The sequence below is a fragment of the Acinonyx jubatus genome, chromosome C2 (assembly GCF_027475565.1).
Source record: "Acinonyx jubatus isolate Ajub_Pintada_27869175 chromosome C2, VMU_Ajub_asm_v1.0, whole genome shotgun sequence".
NCBI lineage: Eukaryota > Metazoa > Chordata > Mammalia > Carnivora > Felidae > Acinonyx > Acinonyx jubatus.
In genome coordinates this window covers 143,115,672-143,138,921 of record NC_069384.1, presented here as the reverse complement: position 1 = coordinate 143,138,921, position 23,250 = coordinate 143,115,672, and the positions used below count along the sequence as shown (strand labels likewise).

At 39.1% G+C, this 23,250-nt stretch overlaps 1 protein-coding gene and 1 long non-coding RNA gene across 10 annotated transcripts in view; both read right to left on the bottom strand.

Moving 5' to 3' along the window:
* Positions 1 to 23,250, bottom strand: part of RBMS3 (RNA binding motif single stranded interacting protein 3) — a 1,316,996-nt gene that overhangs the window by 535,445 nt on the left and 758,301 nt on the right. The gene's annotated exons all lie outside the window — the stretch shown is intronic.
* On the bottom strand, positions 471 to 22,422 carry LOC128315370 (uncharacterized). Its single transcript, XR_008298144.1, has 2 exons — positions 4,554 to 22,422; positions 471 to 4,091 (listed from the first exon to the last, which is right to left on the bottom strand). It is a non-coding gene; the product is annotated as an uncharacterized LOC128315370 (long non-coding RNA).

Below are 23,250 nucleotides of genomic sequence, written 5' to 3'. Positions count from 1 at the left end.
GTGATGGCCCATTCACAGTGCTGCCTCATCGTAACACGAGGCCATCTCAAAAGGTATTTTCCAGGGGGTTCCTGGGTGGCTCAGTCGGTTAAGTGACCGACTTCAGCTCAGGTCATGATCTCACAGCTTGTGAGTTCAAGCCCCACATCCGGCTCTGTGCTGACAGCTGGGAGCCTGAAGCCTGCTTTGGATTCTGTGTCTCCCTCTCTCTGTTCCTCCCCCACTTGCATTCTCTCTCTCTCTCTCTCTGTCAAAAATAAAAAAAGATTAAAAAAATTTGTAATTAAAAAATTTTTAAAAATTAAAAAAAAAAAGATATTTCCCAGGTCTACTCATCTGATTACATCTTTTCCACACTATTCTGTCTTTGTCACTCTTGTATAAGAGTTGTTTATATACTTGTTTTCTTTTTCTTGTGAGAAATTTTTTTTAATTTTTTGAAATAAAGGTTTATTTATTTTTGAGAGAGAGAGAGAGAGAAAGAGAGAGAGCATGAGCAAGGGAGGGGCAGAGAGAGAAGAGGAGAGAAAGAATCCCAAGCAGGCTCCACACTCTGAGCACAGAACCCAACGCGGGGCTCGATCCCAAGACCATGAGCTCATGACTTGAGGTGAAATCAGGAGGCAGATTCTCAACCAACTGAACCACCTAGGCAGTTGTGACAGCTCTTGTGAGAACTCTCAAGCTCTACTTTCTAGCAAGTTTCAAATAGGCAATACAATATGATTAATCATAGTCACCATGCTGCACATTACATCCCTATGGTTTATAACTGCGGGTTTTTGCCTTTTGAGCCCCGTCACCCATTTCACCAACATACACTTGCTAAACTCCTGTGCTAGGCCTCCCTTTACTCCTGTATTTTTAGGGCTATGGCAGGACATTTGCCTTGCCAGCTATTTCTTCGATCACTTTCCACACACAAACACTTGGTTTTTTAATTGAAAATACTTAAAGATGCAAGAGCTTAATTTTTTTTCTGAGTTTTCTCAAATACTTATGCATGCACACATGTTTGAGTAATGTCTTGGAAGTACAACACCTATTTTTTTTTCTATTAGAAAAAATCTATTAGTGGGAAAATGGTCATTACATTCCTATGAATCTTAATGAATGCATCCTTCTGGTACTGTTCATAATCTCACATAGGATGAATAAAAAGATGCATGTACTATAACCAGTGGTATGCAGAGGATTGGATAAATTGCACAGGGAAGTTCCCCAGAGTGAATTAGCATCAATAATACATGAATATCTATATTCTATTCTGAGTCAAGCTCATTGCTGCTACTGAAAATCTATTGTGCAGATAGTTGTGCTCAGGATGTGCCTTTATGCATCCAATACTTTATTTTTAGCTAATATTGCATTAACTTCTGTATTAGAGCAGATTATAGGGGGTGTGGAGTATCTTCTGGAAAATGCATTTTTTGTGAAAATGGTCTCATTTTTCTTTTCCGAATTAAACACTCAAGATAAATAAGGAGTGCTTTGGCTGCCACATAATTTTAAAATAAGATCTACTTCAAATAAAAATTCCTAATCACTACTTATAAAACACTCCACAGAAACTATTTTTTCTAATTCTATACCCTACCACACACCCAATTTGGATTAAACAAAATGGTGACTATAATATTAAATATTCATGATACACATATAGCTGATCCTCATTATTCATAGATTCTGTATTTGTGAATTTGCCCACTCACTGAAATTTATTTCGGACTGGGGCACCTGGGTGGCTCAGTCCATTAAGCGTCGGACATCGGCTCAGGTCATGATCTCACAGTTCATGAGTTCGAGCCCCACGTGGGGCTCTGGGCTGACAGCCCAGAGCCTGCTTTGGAGTCTGTGTTTCCCTCTCTCTCTGCCCCTCCCCCACTCAAACACTGTCTCTGTCTCTCAAAAATGAATAAACATTGAAAAAATTTTAAGATAATAGACATTGAAAATTTTTTTAAAAATGAGGGGAGGCCTCCAAGTCAACACTTGTACAGATTTTATGGTCATTGACGAATATGTGCAATGAGGTAAAAATGCACGTTCTCAGCTGACGTTGAACAATGCTATGTTCTGCCTTCTTGTTTCAGCTGTCATACTGTAAACAAGGGTCCTTTTGGCAGTCTATTTAGTACCACATTTTTTTTTTTTGCCATTTACAATGACCCCCAAGCGTAGCGCTGAAGTGTTCTGTAGTGTCCCTAAGTGCAAGAAGGCTACAATGTGCTGGTAGAATAAAATAAAATTGGAAGCCAGGCTTGAAAATCCCCCAAAGCAGACAAAACCATTTGAGCCATGTAAGCAAAACTAAAGCTAGCTTATTTCATGAAAATGAGTGTAACGTAGGTTACTTCTTGTAAATGCCTCTGATAATCATAAAAGAAACTTAAGCCATCTTCCTAAAAATGGTGTAAGATAATCACTTGTAACCAATCCCCTGCCGTCTGGAAACCCCCACGGTATTAACCAATCACTGTAAAGGTTAAATGACTTCCTCGTTTTCACTTTATAAGCCATCCTATAATGTCATGCTTCTGAGCTTCATATCAGTTTCGAATTTGAAAGCTCCCAGTTTGTGAACTATTCTTATATGCATAATAAACTCCTACTAAATACGGTTTTACTGATCTGGTAGTTTAATTTTGCTATTTCTGGATTCTTGACAGTGTCTTGTAGAAAAAAAATGTGTGTTGGAAAACCTTTATTCAGGCATGACTTATAGTGCTATTGCCCACGAGCTCAATGTTTTCATGAATGATGTTATGTATTAAATAGGTGTCTTTAAACAGAAACCTACATAAAACAAGGCTATGTACTGATAGGTCGATGATGAAAATGTTGTGATCAGAGTTTCACAGAAACCTAACTCTGTATTAGGAGCAATGGTTAAATATTTGCTAATTCGGTGCTCACAGTGACTTTATGGAAATAACTACCACAAATACCAAGAATCAACAATACTTTCGCATCTGGAAACTTAAAAAAAAATTCTTGCTGTAAATGGTGATAATTTCACTTCACTGTATAATTTAATGTCACTGAAATTAAAAATACATACAAAAACGGAAAAGAAATAGTTCTCCCTTCTGAGTGCTCCCTTCAGAATCTAGCAGGAGAGATGACTAACTATACACAAACTAGAACACAGGGTGGTAAATGTTATAATCAACGCCTAAACAAGGTGAAGTAGGGATATAGACACACGCCGTGGCAAATAATTTTGTGATAATTGGGGAAAGGATATGGAATGCATGATGCACTGTATTTGAGCTGGTTTCTTAGGTGTGAGGGGAGTTCAGCAGATAGATTAGGAAGGCGATGGGGAGAATGAAGGTTCCAACACAAATTATCCAATTGTGACATCGCGAACCAAAATGCCCAACTGACAATGTGTTATTTTGACGACTGAAATGGGTCTCTCAATAAGAAACGCCATTGTATCTATTAATATGAAATTATTTTTTGAGTTAAATATTCATTAGTTAAACTATTAACAGATTTCTCCTTTAAACTAGGTACATGAACTTATTACTTCGCCTGTGAACCACACAGCCCTGAGGACCGTGGTACATGGTGAGTTTCAACAACATTGATTTTTGGATAAAAGACCAAATAAGGAAAAAAAAAAGTCAGTGGACCTGATAAAAAATAAAAACAAAAGGGGAAAAAAATTCAGAGTCACAGTATAACATTGGCACTATGTCCTATTCTATTTACCTCATCTACATTAAGCGATACACATGTTAATCATATACCTGATTCCAGAAAGTGATCAAATGTTAGGAATAAAAGACAAGCTTCATAGACAGTATCCTGTTGGTACTTGTCCTGTGTGGTGAGGCGGGAATCCCAGCAATTAAACACAATGGAGTCCTTGTTCCTCTGTGCCAATATTTTTAATAGATCCACCATTGTAGTATACTTCAACTTTCCCCGGGAGAAATCACAGGCATCCTTTGAAAGATGCCGAGAATTACCCGATGGCTATGTTCAAATTTTCAGACTTCGTTTTGAACCATTCTGAATAGCTCTCCAACTTCCAGGGAATCAACATGGAGGGCACAGCGCTGCAAACTGCATCATGGTGTCTGTTAGAGAACAGTGGGAAAATGATCTTGCCAAAGTCCCTTCTCCCCACTCCCACCACAACAAAAGAAGAAGGATGAGTGCTCTCCAAATATGCTGCGCCCAACTCCTGCTAACTCAGTTTAAATTCATCAGCAGCTGCAGCAAACTTGCAGATGGTGCCAGACCCCAGGAGGGGAACACCTACCGGGAGACGGGGCCTCTTGAAAAGCTGTGCTCTCTCCTGTCCAATAGCCTAACATCAAACTATTCTCAAGGTCCAGAAGTTCTGGCAGAAGAAGAGAGTGAAAAAGCCCAAGGAAGGGATTTTTTTTTCCACTTTGGAAACGCAGAGAATATTTAGTAAGACCCTGCTCACCCATTGCTAATGTTATTATACTCGTTGATTATGGCTGTATCTCCTGGGCCAGTTTCTCCTCCCTCTCACCTCCTCCCGCCTGTTTCCTCTTGACAAGTTTGCTCACCAGGCCCCTCAGTCTTCGCGATTTTCACAAAGGACAGCACAAAATAGATGCCAGCGGGGCCAAAGGCAGACGCCAGGAGGCTGTCACTTCTTCGCCCCTGGCTTGAGTGGAATGCCAGCAGCTCCTATTGATTCTGCTGTCTTCCAGCCAGCCTCCAGTGAAAGCATGCCCCGGCCAGTGCCCCCGGCGAGACGGTCACAGCTGCCAAGTGTTCCTTCAGCTTTAGGTGGTCTCTAAGCATCCCACTCCAGCCAGACACCATAGCTCAGGACCCAGGCAGGACAATCTGCTGGAGATCACTCTTGCCAGGGCAAAGCCCATCGTGAGGCGCGGAGGGAACGGAGCCAGAACGAGCCTCCAGGGTTCAGTCGCTAACTGGGTTGGAGGATCTGGCACCAGAGTCAAGGCCCTAGGCACGCTGCTCAGATTCACTGCAATAACCAGCTGCTTGTCTGGCTGCTTGTTGCCAAAGAGCAATCTTGGCGTCTAGCCATCGAGCTGGCACCACGACGGAAATGCTACAGTTCAATAGTTTTCACCAGGCTGTGCCAACCCAGAGATACAGAGCACTTCCCTGCCTAAGATCCATTCCAATGGTATCTACTTCCTGTGAAGGTTTCCGTCTGAGTTTTCCTTGCCCGAGTGGAGCGAGAGCATTCCAGAGAAAATGGCTGAAAAGCAAATGCCACGTACTAACATTTCTCTTCCAAATGAGTTAAAAGTAAAACATTTGAGATTAGCTAAATGTTCTGTCCCTAAAACAGCTGCCCTTATCCCTGAGGATAAGCAAGCAAGAGAAGCAGTGGGGATTCCAGAGCGTTCAGTGTAAACGCCATGATTATGAAGATTTTCTCCCATTTGTAAACATGTTAATAGCAAAATTGCATGTACTGAGTTGCTGCATATCCGGGAATCCTTTAAAACGTATACAGGCATACCTAGGAGACATTGCAGGCTTGGTCTCAGAACACTGCAATAAAATGAATATCACAATTAAGTGAGTCAAATGGATTTTTTGGTTTCCCGGTGTATATAGAAGTTATGTTTACACCATACCGTAGTGTACGAAGCGTGCAACACCATTAAGTCTAAAACCAATGTATGCACCTTAAATTTTAAAAGAATGATCACTAAAAAATGCTGCCATCATCATCTGAGCTTTCAGCAGGCATAATCTTTATGCTGGTGGAGGGTCTGGCCCCAGTGTTGAGGGCTACAGACTGATCGGAGTGGCGGTTGCTGAAGGCTGGGAGACTGTGGCAATTTCTAAAAATAAGACATCGATGAAGTTTATTGCATTCCTTTCAGGAATGATTTCTCTGTAGCATGTGGTACTGTTTGGCAGTATTTCACCAACAGTAGAACTTCCGTCAAATTCGGAGTCATTGGTCTCAAACTCTGCTGCTGCTTTGTCAACTAGGTTTATGTGCTCTTCTAAATCTTCTGTTGTCATTTCAACAATCTTCACAGCATCTTCACCAGGAGCAGTTTCCACGTCAAGAAACCACTTTCTCTGCTCATCCATGAGAAGGACTTCTTATCCTTTCATATCGTATCATCAGATTGCAGCCATTCAGTCCCCATCTTCAGGCTCCACTTCTAATTCTGATTCTCTTGCTGTTTCCACCACATCTGCAGTGACTTCTCCTGCCCTTAAAGTCATTCGTGCTGGCTGGAATCGGCTTCTTCCAAACTCTTGTTAATGTTGATATTTTGACTTCTTCCCATGAATCGCAAATGTTCTTAACGTCATCTAACATGGTGAATCTTTTCTGGAAGGTTTTCAAGTTACTTCGCCCAGATCTGTCAGAGGAATCACTATCTACGGCACCTGCTGTCTTATGAAACGTATTTCTTAAATAATAGGACTTGAAAGTTGAAATTACACCATGAGCCATGGGCTGCAGAATACATGTCATGTTAGCAGGCATTTAAACGACATCATCTTACTGTACATCTCCATCAGAGTTCTTTGGTGACCAGATGTACTGTCAATAAGCAGTACTATTTTGAAAGGAGTCGTTTTTTCTGAGCAGTAGGTCTCAACAGTGGCCTTAAAATATTCAGCAAACCATGTCAAAAACAGATGTGCTGTCATCCAGACTGTGTTGTTCCATTTCTAGAGAACAGGCATTAGGAGATTCAGCATCATTCTTAAAGGCACTAGGATTTTCAGAATGGCCAAGGAGCACTGGCTTTCACTTAAAGCCACCAGCTGTATTAGTCCCTAATGAGACTGTCCTTTGAGGCTTTGAATCTAGTCATTGACTTCTCCTCTGCAGCTAAAAAAGTCCTAGATAATGCTAGGTCCAATGGTCCAAGATAAGGCTGTGTCCTCCACACTGAAAATCTGTTGTCTGACGCAGCCATCTTCATGAATGATCTGAGCTAGACCTTCTGGATCACTTGCTGCAGCTTCTACATCAGCACTTACTCTTTCCCCATGCATTTTCTTGCCATGGAGACAGCTTCTTTCCTTACACCTTACACACCACCCTCTCCTAGCTTCACATTTTTCTTCTGAGGCTTCCTCACCTCTCTCAACCAACAAAGTATTGAAGAGAGTGAGCACCTTGCTCTAGATTAGGCTTTGGCTTAGGGGATAATGTTATGGCTGGTTTGATCTTCTACCTAGACCACTGAGACTTTCTCCTTATCAGGCAGAAGGCTATTTTGTTTTCTTATTATTTGTGTGTTCACTGGAGTAGCACTTTGAATTTCCTTCAAGAACTTTTCCTTTGCATTCACAACTTGGCTAATTGTGAGGTGCAGGAGGCCCAACTTTTACCTGTCTCGGCTTTCAACTTGCTTTCCTCACTAAGCTGAATTGCTGCTAGCTTTGATTTAAAGTGAGAGACAAGTGATTCTCCCTTTCACTTGAACACTTGAAGGCCACCATAGCGTTATTAATGAGACTAATTTCAATATTGTTGTGTCTCGGGGATTAGAGAGGCCCAAGGAAAGGGAAAGAAACAGGGGAGTGACCAGTGGGCAGAGCAGTCAGAACACACATGACACTTATCCACGAAATTTGCTGCCTTATATGGGTGAGCCACCCAGGTGCCCCAAAGTGAAGCAAAATAAAACGAGATATGCTTGTACCAATGTTTAAAAACATTTTCAGACTATATAAACTTCAACAAGAAAAAAAAATGAGCATTCAAGCTTAGTTTCAAAATTTTGCATCCATGTTAGCAGCTCCTGAGAACCTTAATTAAGAACCCGGCTCTACCTTTAGACTTCTTCTGTTTAATTTAAAATAGTTGATTTGAGCTACTCCCTCAAGAAGTGCCAACGCATTTTTCTCTCCATTTCACTGCGTGTTTACCACCTGTTTTTGTAAACTACAACCTAAATCTTTATTGGAAAGTCAAACAAACAAAGGTCATAGAATGTGGTGACACATAAATGATGACTAATTCCTTTGGCTCAATAGCCGGTTTCTTCTCTCCAGCTCTCCTGGACTGGTTTCAATTTTTGCACAAAATATATGGAACAACATTTGGAGTTTACCCACCCATTGTGTTACTAATACTGGCTGATGGGCACTCTCAGGGTCAGAAAACTTAATTGTTCAGTATGTTGACATTTGGAATCATAGAGCTCCCTTTTTCCAGCTGTTGTAAGAAATCTGATCTTTGGCATAGATTTTATAGAAATTGTTGATTCTAGGTAACAGAATAAACTCTATGAGGATGTCCATTATTAGAGCCAATGTCAAGGGTTCTAAATATAGGAGGCAGCTAATAAGCCACCAGCCTATCTAATGTTATTTTCTTTGCATTGGTCCAGATTGCAGGAAAGCATATCTAAGCTTTGTCTGTTTTGGACTGATCTACATACCCCTGAGGGTTGTTGCCCACGAGATAGACAACAGAGAGGTAAGTAAGTTGAAATTCAAGTAGGAGGGACACTTTCCATTAGGGAACTAAATATTGTGCAAATCACGGTCAACGGCTATTAGCACCTTGCAGAAGAAAATCCCCGAGTCTGCCTGACGCCATGCATAAAGTACAACTTGACAGCCTGTAAACATAAGCACACCTGGATTCAGAGAATATGTTCTCTAAAAAACTCATGATCTAATTTGTCTTTGTTGGCCCAAATATATGTCTCATAACACTATGCAGTTGAAGATTTTCCCCCCTTTTTCAAGGGGATCAAGCAAATTGTACTTCCACACTTGTGAGTCATATCATGATTCTTTCACAACATTCACATAGGATATGTTGCAACAACATGACTGGTCTTTTGTCTGTTCACTCTCTTCTGATGTCCTTTATTGCTTTGTTGTTGTTGCTGTTATTTTTAAAAAATCCAAAGAGGGGAGCTAGCACTGATTTTTGCCAGTACCTAAGATGATATCCTATAAGAATTTCTTTGTTTCACCTTCTTTGACATCAGCTACACCCCTCCAACTGCCTGGCTCAGCATTTTGCAGTTATGAGAAGGTCAGTCTTACAGTTTTAATATTCAAATGAGTATTAACACAAATTAGCTATTCTGAAGTTTGATTCTATAGAATGCAATTTCTTCCAATTCTGTCTTAAGAGGTGAAGATTATACGAGGTTAGGATGTAAGGAGGATTCATTCACAGTGCCTGGAAATTTGTCCCAACAGTGAACACTTCATGCCACAAATTCTTAGAAGCCACTTGACATGTGTCAGGAATCGAGCTAAATGTTAGGGAAACAATGGTGAAGAAGATACATTCCCACTCCCAAGGAAATTACAGTCTCCCAATATAAAATGTTAATAAGCATATAGATGCAGTGTGTTTATGTGTGTGTGGGGAGATACGTGTTGATGTCTACTGGATTTGGAAAATTAGCCACATTTCCAATTTGCCCCACCATTTTTTCCATACATATTAAGTACATGTTTTCCATATCATTTTTTAATTTGATTTTTTTATATTTGTTTCCTATTTGTCACCATGGTTTAGGCTTAGGGCATCTATCTTTCACCAAGTTCTAAAATTACCTCTATGAATGAGGCATCGGGAACAAAAGATGAGTAATATATTTGCAGCAATTTCCCTGTTTTAACAATTAGTATTAATACCAAGCAGTCTTTTGCACAAAGGCAACATGGGACTTTGAATTTAGGTGAAAACACTGTCATTAAAATCCAGGTAAAATTGAATGTCATACTCGAAAAGACAAATCTACTTGCTAAGTAAAGACCGATTAATGCTTTGGTACATACTGTTCCTTAGCAGAAAGCAGGGCTCTCAGAAAAATGGAAATCAAACCATTATGTGTTTTATAACAGAAGGAGTCTGGAGGTCGTAACGCCAGAGGGGCAACTGAGGCTCAGGCAGATAAAGGAACTTGCTAAGCCATGAAGCTCTTTGGTGACAGCCAGGAAGAGAGAGACTTCAGGTCTCCCAATTCCCAGCTGCTGCACCAATGGCCAATTCTTGGCAATGTTTATCTGGATCAAATTCATGCCTTTCAAATATATTCTCGACCATTCCTTGTGGGCCATTTGGGACCCGAGGAGAAGGGTAAGCACCCTTGAGTTGAGAATCTCCTTCCTTGGGCATGCTGGGCAGACACTAAGCTTGCAGCAGCTTTTTTCTTTTTGGCCCTGTCTGGGGGGCTGTGCTTCCCCCAGCTACTCTCAGTTTGCCGAGAAAACTCTCAATTGAGGGAAATAGCATGACATATGCTACTAGCACTTCTGTCAACACAGGGATGTGAAATTGGAATTCTACGATGACTGTGGTAAAAAAAAAAAATGAAATGGAGCACATCAGAAACCCGAATCCTGTGTCATGTTGCACTGAGCGTAGCCTCTCACACTGTCACACTGGTACCAAAAAACAGGTGCGTGCGATGCGAGATAGAGTCAGAAGTTTTCTGCACTAGAACACCTATCTTTGAGCTATGTTGCGATAAAGTTTAACTCTCTTGCCTTATACTAAGACAACGGCCCTTTTAGTATTAAAATGAACTTCTGAAAAGCAAGTGCTAGTGATACTAAATATATGCCATTAGGTCTATGTGCCAGTAAATAACAGGAAGCAGGCCTTTTGTTTCATATCATTCACTGTTTGACAAGATCAGGGGTGCCTGGGTGGCCCAGCCGATTAAGCGTCCAACTTCTGCTCAGGTCATGATCCCGTAGTCCATGAGTTCGAGCCCCTCATCAGGTTCTGTGCCAACAGCTCAGAGCCTAGAGCCTGCTTCAGATCCTCTGTCTCCCTCTCTCTGTGCCCTTCCCCCACTGACACTCTGTCTGTCTCTCTCTCAAAAATAAAATAAAAACATAAAAAAATAAATAAATAAGATTCAAAGCTGTTAATGCCTTGTAGGCCAATCCTCCTCTATTTGTTATTTAACTGCTTTTCTAAATCTGAAAGTCTGGGAATTATATGATTCTACCTGGAACACTTGGCATTTCCACAGCGAGAGTTGGAAGGTACAAAACTATATTAAACAGCATTTATGTCACTGACAATCAGGAAACAGTAACTTCCATTTGAAACACATTTTTATACATTCAGATACTTTATCATAATTTGTCTGAAGAGTTTTTCATACTTTATTTAAAAACGAAGGGGTGTCTACGTGGCTCAGTCGGGTGAGCATCCAACTCTGGATTTTGGTTCAGGTCATGATCTCAGTGCTGTGGGATTAAGCCCTGTGTCGGGCTCTATGCAGAGCATAGAACCTGCTTAAGATTCTCTCTCTCCCTCTGTCTCCCTCCCCCACTTGCCCTCCCATTGTCTCTCTCTCTCTCATAAAAAAATAATAATAATTAATGAAAATAAAATAAAATAAAATAAAAACGGAGAAAGGATACTAACACAAACAAACTGCATTTGCTGATGTGTTTCCCTCCAAATGAGACACTTGACACTATTTAAATAACTATTATGCACCAGTTGTACATTATAGGTACGTTGCTTTGGCAGATTTTTCCAAGTCATTAATTAATTTTGCTGCAGCGGCTCTGAAAGTCATTCCTTCAAGCCCACTGACAGGCATTTCTGAGACTAAAGTTGGCAATGTTTTGGTGTCACTAAGAAATGGTGTGGAAATAATTTTCCTCCTCTCCCTACATCCGTAGGCATTGGACTGACACCCAAGTTCTAGAGCAAGTTTTGAGAAAAGGGGTCTGGTTCTACGATGATGTGTTTATTCCAATAGTGATACAAGACAAAGAGGGAGAGAGTAGGCTCTATGGCCCAGGTCTCACTTCCCATTTGGTCACTTGTAGGATATGCCAGTAGTTACACAGAGCTTCAGATGACCTTATGTCTCTGTGCTTCAGTGCCCTTTGCTGCAGAAGACAATAACAGTAGCTCATTGGAGATGGAAGAGGCTGGTGATTAAATTGAATACTTGCACACGGCAGTTTGATTTTCCTGGAACTGAGGGGTTCCCAGGATGTGGGACTTTCATGCTGAAACTGGGAAAGTCCTGGACAAGCCACAAACAGCTAGTCACTCTACCTGCAAAGTGCTCGTTAACAATATATGTTACGGAACACTCACAAATGTCAGCTCTTGCTATAATGGTTGCTCTTTTCACTGGAATTCAGATATGCCATGAATGCGAGTGCATTCATCTTCCACAGAATTAGCGTGAAGTTGTAACCTAATAAATACGACCCTTTTGGTTTAGAGTTCGAGAAAACAGTCACATCCAGAGGCCGAGAACCCAGCACTGACTATTTATGTGAAGGCCCTCGGCAAATCCCTTTCCACTCAGAAAAATGATCCTGACACGAAAGCATTCCCAGGAAATATGCTTCCTTTCCCTGTCTCAGAGGTGCCATTCATAATTAGTGCGAGATGAGTCCTCTTTTCAATTTTGAGATTATGGAAGCCTTTTATAGTTCCCTGATAACCTTGTTTCTAGTTCTTGCTTGAACCACTTACAGCCTTTGTCTGGTTTGTGGTCATGACAGTACCATAAGGACACTTTATCCAATAAAGCACACAGGTAAGTGTAGCGATCGCAGAGGTCACTGCATGACTGTGGCATCCTTTTATGTTGAGACATGCAGATCATCTATAGATGACACCTCTGGCTTGCCCAGTAATGTCAAAGCATGAATCAGTAAAACAGGTCAGCTCTTTATCTTAAACTTGGTTGTTTTCCCAAGATTCCTGTGCAAGAATCAGCAAGGCTCCATTTTGCAGGTAAGGAATCAATGTCAGGCTCCATGCCTTCGAAAACTCTTGTAGAGAGGACAGCAATTACCAAAACAAAGGTCTATCCTGAGTAATGAAGGCAATTGCGTTTACATAGGTAAAGTCTAGAAGTAAGGAACCACACAACACCAGAACCGGAAAAAACAAACAAACAAACCCACCCAAAAAACGTGGGAGAGTATGTTAATATATAAAATTTTAGTACAGAGCTGGAAATCATTTCAACAAAATGACCACCAGCTTTACACAAATGTCCATATTCTGGGAGCAAAATCGATTTCAGTTTATATTGGGAAAGTTCTCGTATGGCTAGCACTCACTGAGTGCCTTTTCTATACTAGGCTTTATTTTAATGCTTTCTGTGTATTACCTCACCCAATTCTCTCCACAATGCTAAAAGGGAGGTGCCATCGTTAGATCCGTCTTATAGAAAGATAAACCGAGGAACAGAGAAGTAGCATAACTTCTCCTGAGACACATACCTAATAAATGACAGATTTGAGACTTGAACCCTGAGTGGTTCCTCATAATCATGTAAAGAGAACAAAGCTACTTATACAGACTACTGAAACAACAGGCTTTCTGTATTTTCTGAGAAAGAAGTCAACCTACATCAAGTTTGACATGTAAGAATGGTTCAGTAATTGATATCATTTAAGCATCTATCTCCCCGATTCTAAATTTAGTGTGGATATTTAAATAAATAGAGGTTGTTAGTAAACGAAAAACAATATTTAAAAATTATTTAATAGAAGCACTGAGGAAAGACTTTTTAAATATATGATTTGTAAGAAAATTTAGTTGATAAGAACTGATTCAAGCTACACCAAATTCAACTTGTTGATTTTCAGCAATTAAGTCTAAGTGATATCAGAATACCATTCATATGGACACATTGACTGAGATGATCAAATATGTTTTAAACCACTTCATTACATTCAAAAGCTAAAATGCTTGGCATCAATTTGAATTGAAACTTTCCATTTTATTTTTTAAAATATATTATTATGTACTACAACTATGTGTTTTAAAATCTGTTTTGCAGTATACTTTAATTTTCACCATTTAGAGCTTAAGTGGCATATATTTACCCTCATATTGTGAATGTTTATAGTATAAATACACCACTAAACAATGAATAGCAATGATAATACAAAATACTACATGATAATAAAAGGATTCACTGTTACAGAGAGATAAATAAGACGGGAATAATGTAAAAACTAAAATAGGTGCTTTGTTTGGATACAGACTCCTTAAAATTACAAGTGAGCTCCACTTAATTTAGCCCTAATACATATAAATATGAATGACAGAATTTTTTTCTCACTGTATAAGTGAATAACAACTAGCATTTATTAAGGGTTCAATATGTATCAGTCACTAATAGACTCAAATGGGCTAAATGATTTGACCAAACTTTCACACCTCATAAAAGGCTAACTAGAACCCACAACTGATTCAAAATTCTCTGTTACTCTCATGGTATGATGCTACCTCCTTGTTTTCTTAGTGATTTCAAGTTGTGAATTGTGTAGCATATGTTTATATTTTTAAAAGCTTTTGGGATAATGGAAATATTTTACATCATGACTAGGGTGGCAACTACATAGGTGCATATATTTGTCAAAACTCATCAAATCCTGCACGTAAAATGAATGTATTTAATGTTATTTCTCAATAATGTTGATTGAAAAACTAAAACAACAAATCTACTTACAAAAAATTTAGGGGCATATTTATGATGTCATATACTCGTTCATCAAGAAGACACCACGATGCTAGAGATGTAATGAATATGATAACGGGTAAAAAGAAAAAATTTTTTTTTCAAATGCTCTTTCTAAGAATAAGTTGTAATGATCACTTACTTGCAATCATGATTAAATGACATATACAGATCATACTATTGCCAATTTTCAAATGACTCGCTGTCACTTTTAAATGTGACAAATACACAGGTATGCTTTGCGTGTTTTTTATCAAGACCCTCTAATATTGTGCCCCCAAAAGTCATGGGTTGCAAAAAGAAACCTGCAGAAAGACTCCAGAGCCAAAAAGAAAAAAAAAATCAGCAAACAGCAAACACCATTCAGTGAGCCCAGATTACTTTGCATTAGGTATGGAATTAGCAGTCAGTGGCACACTATGATCTGCTTGACAGCTGGAACCTGGTGGCTGAGGCAAGAATAAATGGTTATTTCCTGCAGCACTATTGAGTGAGTAAGCACAGTATTGATCCTTATTTGGTTCCTTAAATGCATGTGACTCAAGTTATCCTGAGGCTTCCCTCCAAAACTCTCCTTGGGATCCAGAAAATAAAAGAGCTTGTTATTGGAAACCTTTCTTCTTTCACTCTGGTGGAACAATTTGGAATGCAGTATCTGAGGGGAACGCGGCTTTCTCTGTCTCTCACCATGAACTTAAAGTCTACCTTAGAACAAGTTTCATAATGGAAGTCCAATACAATCAGGAAAGGAGGAAGAAGGAGAGAGAAAGAGAGTTAGAAGCAGAATAAATCACAAGATGACTATTTAGGTATAGTTTGGGCATGAAGGAGTAAAAGGCATTGTTATTTGTAAGGATTGTCAGGTAATGACCCTGGAGAAAGGCCCACCAAGTAGCTTTCATCTTTAACTCCCCAACAAAGACCACCCTGCTCAAGCTTGCCAATGCCTCGATGTTGCCAAATCCAAATGTGACTTCTCTGTGGGTACATTTTTAACGTCTCAATAGTATTCAAGAGCCTTGATTGTTCTGCATTCTTGAAATACTTTCTTTCCCCAGTTTCTAGATCACACTCTCCTGCTTTCCTGGTTTTCCTTGATATCATCGCTTATTCTTTTATAAACTCTTTTTGTGGCTTCTCCCCCCTCAGAATCTCAGAATGTTGAGTTGTATGACCATTTTTCTTGCTGTGGACATACCCTGTGTATGAATCCTGGTTAAGAGAAGAACTATTAAACCAAACTCCTTTATTTAAATCCTGAACTTGCCAACTAGCAGCCGAGTAACACTGGGAAAGTCACTTAACTTCTTTGTGTCACTGGCTTCTCACCTATAAAATGGGGGTTGTCATAACAGATAAGTGATTTAACACATGTAATATGAAGTATTTACATGTAACCTACTTAGAATAATGTTTAGCACATATTAGGCACTATATGGTTAACATTAGCATATGTTTAAATGCCACTTATAAGGCTTATGGCTCCCAGTCTATATTTCTTACTCTAACCTCTGCTTTGAAAACTAGTCATCTATCAAACTGCCAACTTGTATCTCATTTCTCTTTTGTTTTCTTTTTTTTTTCTTTTTTGTCTAACAAGATCTCAAAAATAACAAGATTGGGAACCCTTGACTTCTATTCACCCAAAATTGTTCCTTCCACAATCCTCCACATTTTATGAAATGGCCCTGTACCTTTTTTTTAGATGTGAAAGCCAAAACTTGAGGAATTATTCCTAATTTCTGTTCCTCTAACCACCCTGCCATATCAGTAACTTCTAGAATCAGAAACTTCTATCAAAATCATCTCCAGAATATATCCCAAACCCATCACTTCTAACTTCCTCCATCACAATGATTCTACTCCAAGCCATCACTGTCTCCTGCTTGAACTTCCACAATGACCTCCTTGCTTATTTGCTGGCCTCTTCCCTCCTAAGCCCATAAAATCCATTCTTTACAGAGTAGCCAGAATAACTTTGCAAAATAATAATAATAACAATAACAATAACAATAATAATAATAATAATAATAATAATAAATTAAGACAAAATCCAATTTCCATACTCTGCTTAGAAAATCTTACTGATTTAGCCCCGGTGTGCCTTTTTTGCTTCATCGTACCGTCCTTACCTCCCTTAATCATTGTTCTTTTGCTATTATGATCTTCATGTTCCCTGAATACACCAAGCTCATTTCCACCTTGGGACTTTTGTACAAGCTTAAATCTATCTGTAATGCCCTTCCTTCTAAATATCATATGCCTGGCTCCTTCTTGAAATTGAGAGTTCATCTTAAAGACATTACCCAGTCTATAATAACCTCCCAGTCACTACTTACAATCTCCTTTTCATAGCATTTCAACCTTCTTTTCATGGTATATTCTAATGTTTTCTTCTTTAGTTAATCTATTTATTTTTTATTTTTTTAATGTTTATTCATGTTTGAGAAGGAGATAGTGCAAGTGGGGCGGAGCAGGGGGGAGCAGAGAGAGAGGGAGACACACAATCTGAAGCAGCCTCCAGGCTCTGAGCTGTCAGCACAGAGCCTGAAACAGGGCTCGAACTCACAAACCTTGAGATCATAACCTGAGGCAGAGTTAGATGCCTTAACTGAGTCACCCAGGCGCCCCTAATTATTCATTTATTATTCTCTCCATCACAATGTAAGCTCTATGCAGATATTTCACCAGTCCTTAAGTTATCTGCAGTGCCTGGCACATAGATGGCATTCAATAAATACCTTTGGGCTAATGAGTAAATAAGCCTTGGCAGTAGTGAAGCACAAGAGGTGTTGGATGTCATAAACACCAAGCAATTGAAATCTATGTATTTTGGCAACTATTTCTAGGTTGAAGAAAGGAGTAACTTTAAGATCTTTTTCTCTTTCTTTATTTTGTCTTTTTTTTTTTTTTAATCTAAACGACTGGGTGGATGGTGGTGCCATTCACAGACAAAGGGAATCCTGAAGAAGGAACAAGTCTAAGAATAATCATCTTTGGACAATGAGTTTGACAGCTCTTGCAATACAAACTTGGAATCTTTCAGAAATAATGAGATATGGATGTAGGACTAAGAGAAGAATCCATGGCCTGGAGATGTAGATTTCATAATCATCAGAATAGCTGAAGTTATTTAAGTAGACTTTTTAAAACAAGAAAAGAGGGGGTCCAATCTCTGAAAAACAGAAAAAACATTTAAGACAGATGAAGAGAATTTGGAAAGAAGAATCTCCAAAAGATAAGAGAAGACCCAAGAAAGAGGAATATGATAGCCAAGGAGGAAGACCATTTCACAAATAAAAGAGAGGTAAACAGAGTTAAATAACAGAGAAATCAAATAAGGTAAGGAGTAAAAAAAAGTCAGCCATACTTGGCAATTGGAATATCAATGGGCAAACTGAAAACCTAGATGCCACCTGAGCTTGCCAAAGTCCTGCCCTTAAATTCCAAGTCCCTCAGAATTTCAGGCACTCATCACGATATCTGCCTCGAATTCTAATTCTCCCAGAGCTCCAGGCCATTACTTGGCCACCCAGAAGGAGTTAATCATACCCTTCCCCATCCCCAGCTTTTTGGTGCTGATACCAACAGAGTAACCTATGTTAACTGGTGCTCTCAATGGTTTCATTCTTGTTTTTATGTCCCCTGTTTCCAGGATAAATAGGAAAAAGTATTATCAGATATCAGCTATTTAAATAAATATTTTAGAAGAATCATGGACATTCAGCAGAATCTTCTTCATCCAAAGTAATAAAAAATAAAATAGTAATAAAAAATAATGAAAAAGTGGTCAATGAATCAGTGGGACCATAATTTCCAGGATGCCCCCAAAATGCTATAAGATTTACTAGATATGTTCTATAACATATAGACTATAGTCATCAAGAAAAATGTAAATATATAGAAGCTAATAACATGAGTCAAAAGAGGAAAAGTTCCTTAATCCTCAGTTAAATGCAAATGTTATTAAAAAATGGAATGTTAAAGAAACATTTGACAATAAAAATCGTGTGAAGAAGGAAAGGGATGTCCTTCCAAGGACATTCTTATTTTATTTATTTTATTTTTTGCTTCAGAAAGAGACAGCACCAGTGAGGGGAGCGGGACAGAGGGAGAGACAGAGAATCTTAAGCAGGCTCCATGCTCAGCACTGGCAGAGCTCAACGTGGGGTTCGATCCCACAACCTTGGGATCAGGACCTGAGCCAAAATCAAAAGCCAGTCACTCAACTGACTGAGCCACCCAAGTGCCCCCCTCCAAGGACATTCTTTAAAGTGCTCATAGATCCCCATTTCAGGGCTTGACTTTCCATGCATAAATCTAAAACAAAAAAAATCTCATTTTTAATTGGAAAATCCAATTCGCTCCAAAATTATCTTAACAAAACTTATTTTTAAGTCTTCTAGTTAAATGAAAAAAAAAAATTGGTGGCTCCTATGAAATTTCTAGAATCTATGCAAGTCAGAGTAAGGGAATTAAAATAGAAGATTAAAGTATATTCTTTTTATTAGCATGATTTACTCCAGGGGTTTCCAAACTTTGCTACATTGTAGAATTACCTGAGCAGACTTTTAAATTTTTTTAATGTCTATTTATTTATTTTGATAGAGAGGAAGTGCCCAAGAGCATGGGAGGGGCAGAAAGAGAGGGAGAAAGAGAAAGAATCCCAAGTAGACCCCACACTACCAGCTCAGGAGTGGGGCTCAAACTCATGAACCATGAGGTTATTATGACCTGTGCTGAAATCAAGAGTCAGACGCTTAATTGACTGAGCCACCCAGGTGCCCCTACCTGAACAGACTTTTAAAAATCTCAGTATCTAAGCGGACTATCTAAATCTAAGTATCTAACTTAGTATCATGAATTAAATCAGAATCCCTGAGGGTGAGATCCAGGCGGTAGTATTTTTCTAAAGCTCCTCCAGGGATACTCACGGGCAGCCATGGATGTGAGAACTGGAGACTTATGCCATCCTCATTCTCATTAAATGAATGTTTACGTGGTGGCAAGGAAGAGCTGGGTTTGAATGCTGGTGGATCTGTAAATTTGGACAATAAGGCTCCTAACCATTTTGAGCCTGAGTTTACTCAACTATTACTCGGTAATTATTGCTCTCACTTCATAAAGCTATTTTGAGCATTAAATGAGGTAATATTAAAAAACGTAGAGTGTGTATGTAGTACACAATAAATGTTGTCTATATGTAAACAATTCCTTATTAATGATAATTGTCTATTAATTACAAACCAAATCCTATGTCTGGTTCAGAAAGCATAGTTGGCAAATATAATTGTACATAAGCCTGAATTAATATATGCAGCTAAGTTTCAGATCTATGCTGAGTCAATTCAGACATCTACTTTGGACCTTAAAGGCACTCTCTCATTTAAATTACACAAAGGAGGGTTCAAAGATCCTCAAATTCACTTCGTACTCACACCTGACACCATACAGATTTACGACGCCTCAAAAGCAGCTGCGTAATTTGAGTCTGGCTTTCAGGAGAAAGCTACTAATAAATTTCCTTGGGTCTTATTAGAGGGAACTTTTAAATCTTCATTGACACGGTAAGAAAGGACTAAAAAAAAAATGTCCACTCACATTTTTCTTATTTACTCCGTTACTCTGAAGTGCATGATGATTGTTTTCCTTTAGTTGTATCTGCACAGTTTGACAGATTTCTGTGACAAGGTTACTTTCACATTGATAAAAGGTTTGATTGTGTCGGTGCATTTGTCAAAACTGTCTGACACCATGTATAATGGACTCTGCACCCGGAGCCCGGACGACACTGGAGTCTGCTCTAACTGTTCAGCGTTTTCCGCACACACCGTAACGAGACATCCAACAGGGTTGGGTGAAAGTCGGGGAGATTAGCTTGGGCAGACCCTCAGCTCTTGAGCTCCAACACTCCCACTTTGTTCTCCTGGCTTTTCATTCCGGGCATTTCCGCTCTCTGGTTAAATGCTAAAGTGACATTTACAGCTTCATTGTAAAGGGAGCAATGCGAGGGTGTCATAGCTTTAGCAAAGAACGTTTACAGAGAAAAATGAAGGGCAGGAAAGCGGACTCCCTGGTCTTCTGGTGATGATTAGAAATACATGCGCTCCTACCCAAGAGTTTCCCTCCTTTCCCTTCATTCTAGTGGCCTTACCAAGAGCAGGCTCACTTTATAACAGAAGAACAATTCACTCGATGTGCGCACAGTGCTGTCATTAACAGATCAGTTAATGATGTAGAAGTGGGGGCGATGGACAGCCGTTGATCAAAAATCGGGCAATGCATTGATCAAAATTTCTGAGTCGAGGATGATTAAAGATATTGTATAAGTGGAAAATATAAATACATCATGATTTTTTTTCCATTTAAAATTCTGTTTATTATGTTAAATATGTGGTTTTATTTTTTTTAAGAACAATTTCACTGTGTTTCAAGGGCATTGTTTACAATTGTATCATAGAAGGTGCCAATTTTTTGAGAGAGGAAATATAGCTTAAAATGCAAAAATGATTATATCACCAAAATTTTATTTGGTCCAAAAGTTGTGATGCTCTCTCTTGCTCACTTGCTCACTTCCTCAGTCTCCTAAGCCAACTCTACCTTTTCCTATTTCCATCTCCTCCTCCTGAAATAAGCATAAAGGGCATATAATCCAAGTATTCCACACATGATCTCCAGCAGATAATCCATCCCATGAATATAATTGCATAATTAATAGAAGTTTTTGGTTGCCATTATATTTGCCTTTAGTGCTCTTACTACTGCAGCCCTTAAATGCTTAATAGTATGTTGATGATACATTCATGACTAGGTAAGCAAAAGAGATTAGCTGAAAGTCACGGATGTGGGTCTTCTGTGCCACTTCACTGTTTCTTTCAGAGTTCATTTGATTAATTGTCTCTCAAGTCCTTGTTTTTTAACAGAAAAGTAAATGCATACGAAAACAGGCATCTTTCACCATACATAACTGTTCTACCGTCACCATTACTGATTCTCACACTTTCTTCTCTGACTATAAATCATTCTTCTTCCACCTTGCGTTCCAACTATTCCTACTACGATCATCCCCTGATCTCATGAGATGCCTTCTTTCCACTCTGTACTTGGCAGTTTTTTGAAACAAAAATCTAAGTCACCTTCCTGTTTATGACAGTTCAATGTTTCCTTCTGTTGCTCTTCATATAAAACAAATTTCCTAACATGATCCAGAAAGAAATCACCTTATCCCATATTTCCACATTTCCAGCTCATTTTGCCCTATACTCGGCCTCCCCCTCTGTTATAACTCCACGGGCTTTTTTTTTTTTTCAGCCCTTTTTCTTGCCATGCTCCCTCTACCCGTTGGTTCTACAGACATGAGGCTCTTTCTCCTGGAATGCTCTTATCTTCTTTCCTCATCTAGTAAAACCTATTCCTCCTTCTGATCTTACCTCAATGGTCACTTCCTTGGAGAGTCCTTTGCTCACTGCCATAACTAGGACAGATCCCATGTGACAAACACTCTTGGTTCCATGCTCCTCTCTTTTCTTGAATTTATGCTTGCAATTTTATATCAAATATATGCTTATTTAATTGATGTCTATTTTCCCTAGTAAAATATAAGCTCTGCTAAAGCAAGGCCTTTGTCTAAATGTACCCACCACTGAATCTTTAGCACAGTATCTGGCATGCAGCACAGGTGCTCTGTAACTATTTCTTGATTGAGAACACAATAGAGTTCTTTGAGATTTCTTAAGATAAAGACATTACAGCCTTTAACTATAGTATCTCCTATAAGACACACAATGCAATGTATTCATTTAAAACAACTAGAGGGGCGCCTGGGTGGCTCAGTCAGTGGAGCGTCTGACTTCGGATCAGGTCATGATCTCGCAGTTCGTGTGTTCAGGCTCTGTGCTGACAGCTCAGAGCCTAGAGCCTCCTTCAGATTCCGTGTCTCTGTCTCTCTCTGTGTCCCTCCCCCACTCATGCTCTGTCACTCTGTCTCTCAAAAATGACTAAATGTTAAAAAAAATTTAAAAAATAAAACATAACTAGAGAGTTCCCATGTAGCGAAATCATTTTGCAGTCTTGTCTTCTTTTCTTTGATTTTACTTGTGATCCGAACATAGGAGCTTTGATGATGTATGTGAATGGAATCCCATAATAGGAATTTGCTCTCAGATTATACATTGAGATGTAATGTAATTTCTTTTCTTTAATACTATTTTTTTTTTTGCTGCTCGTCAGTATTAATATGGATGCTGTACTCTGATACCAGATAATTCACTATATCTGTGCTCATTTTTGGTATATCTCTGTTTTATCTATTCTTTTATTACTATAGATATTAACAAATATTGCATGTCCTATATTATAAGGAAAAAACTCTAAAAGTACTTCTACCTTCATAATAATAAACATGGAAAACTGATCTTCATGGCAAATTCATGTAAATAAGTGAATATTATCTATTTGTAGGTGAAATCATTGTAAAGTGTTGGGATGAGTAATAGGAACATAAAATGATCTGAATCTTTAGAAGAGTGCTAACATAAAGTACCAATGACTGGATGCCTGGGCGGCTCAGTGGGTTGAGCATCCAACTCTTGGTTTTGGCTCAGGTCATCATCTCACATTTTGTGGGATCGAGCCCTGCATCAGGCTCCAAGCTGGTAGTTCAGAGCCTGCTTGAGATTCTCTCCCTCCTTCTCTCTCTCTTTGCCCTCCCCCCACGGCCTCTCTCACTCTCTCTCTCTCTCCCTCTCTCTCTCAAATAAAATAAATTTTTAAAAAATAATTTAAAAAAATACTAATGACC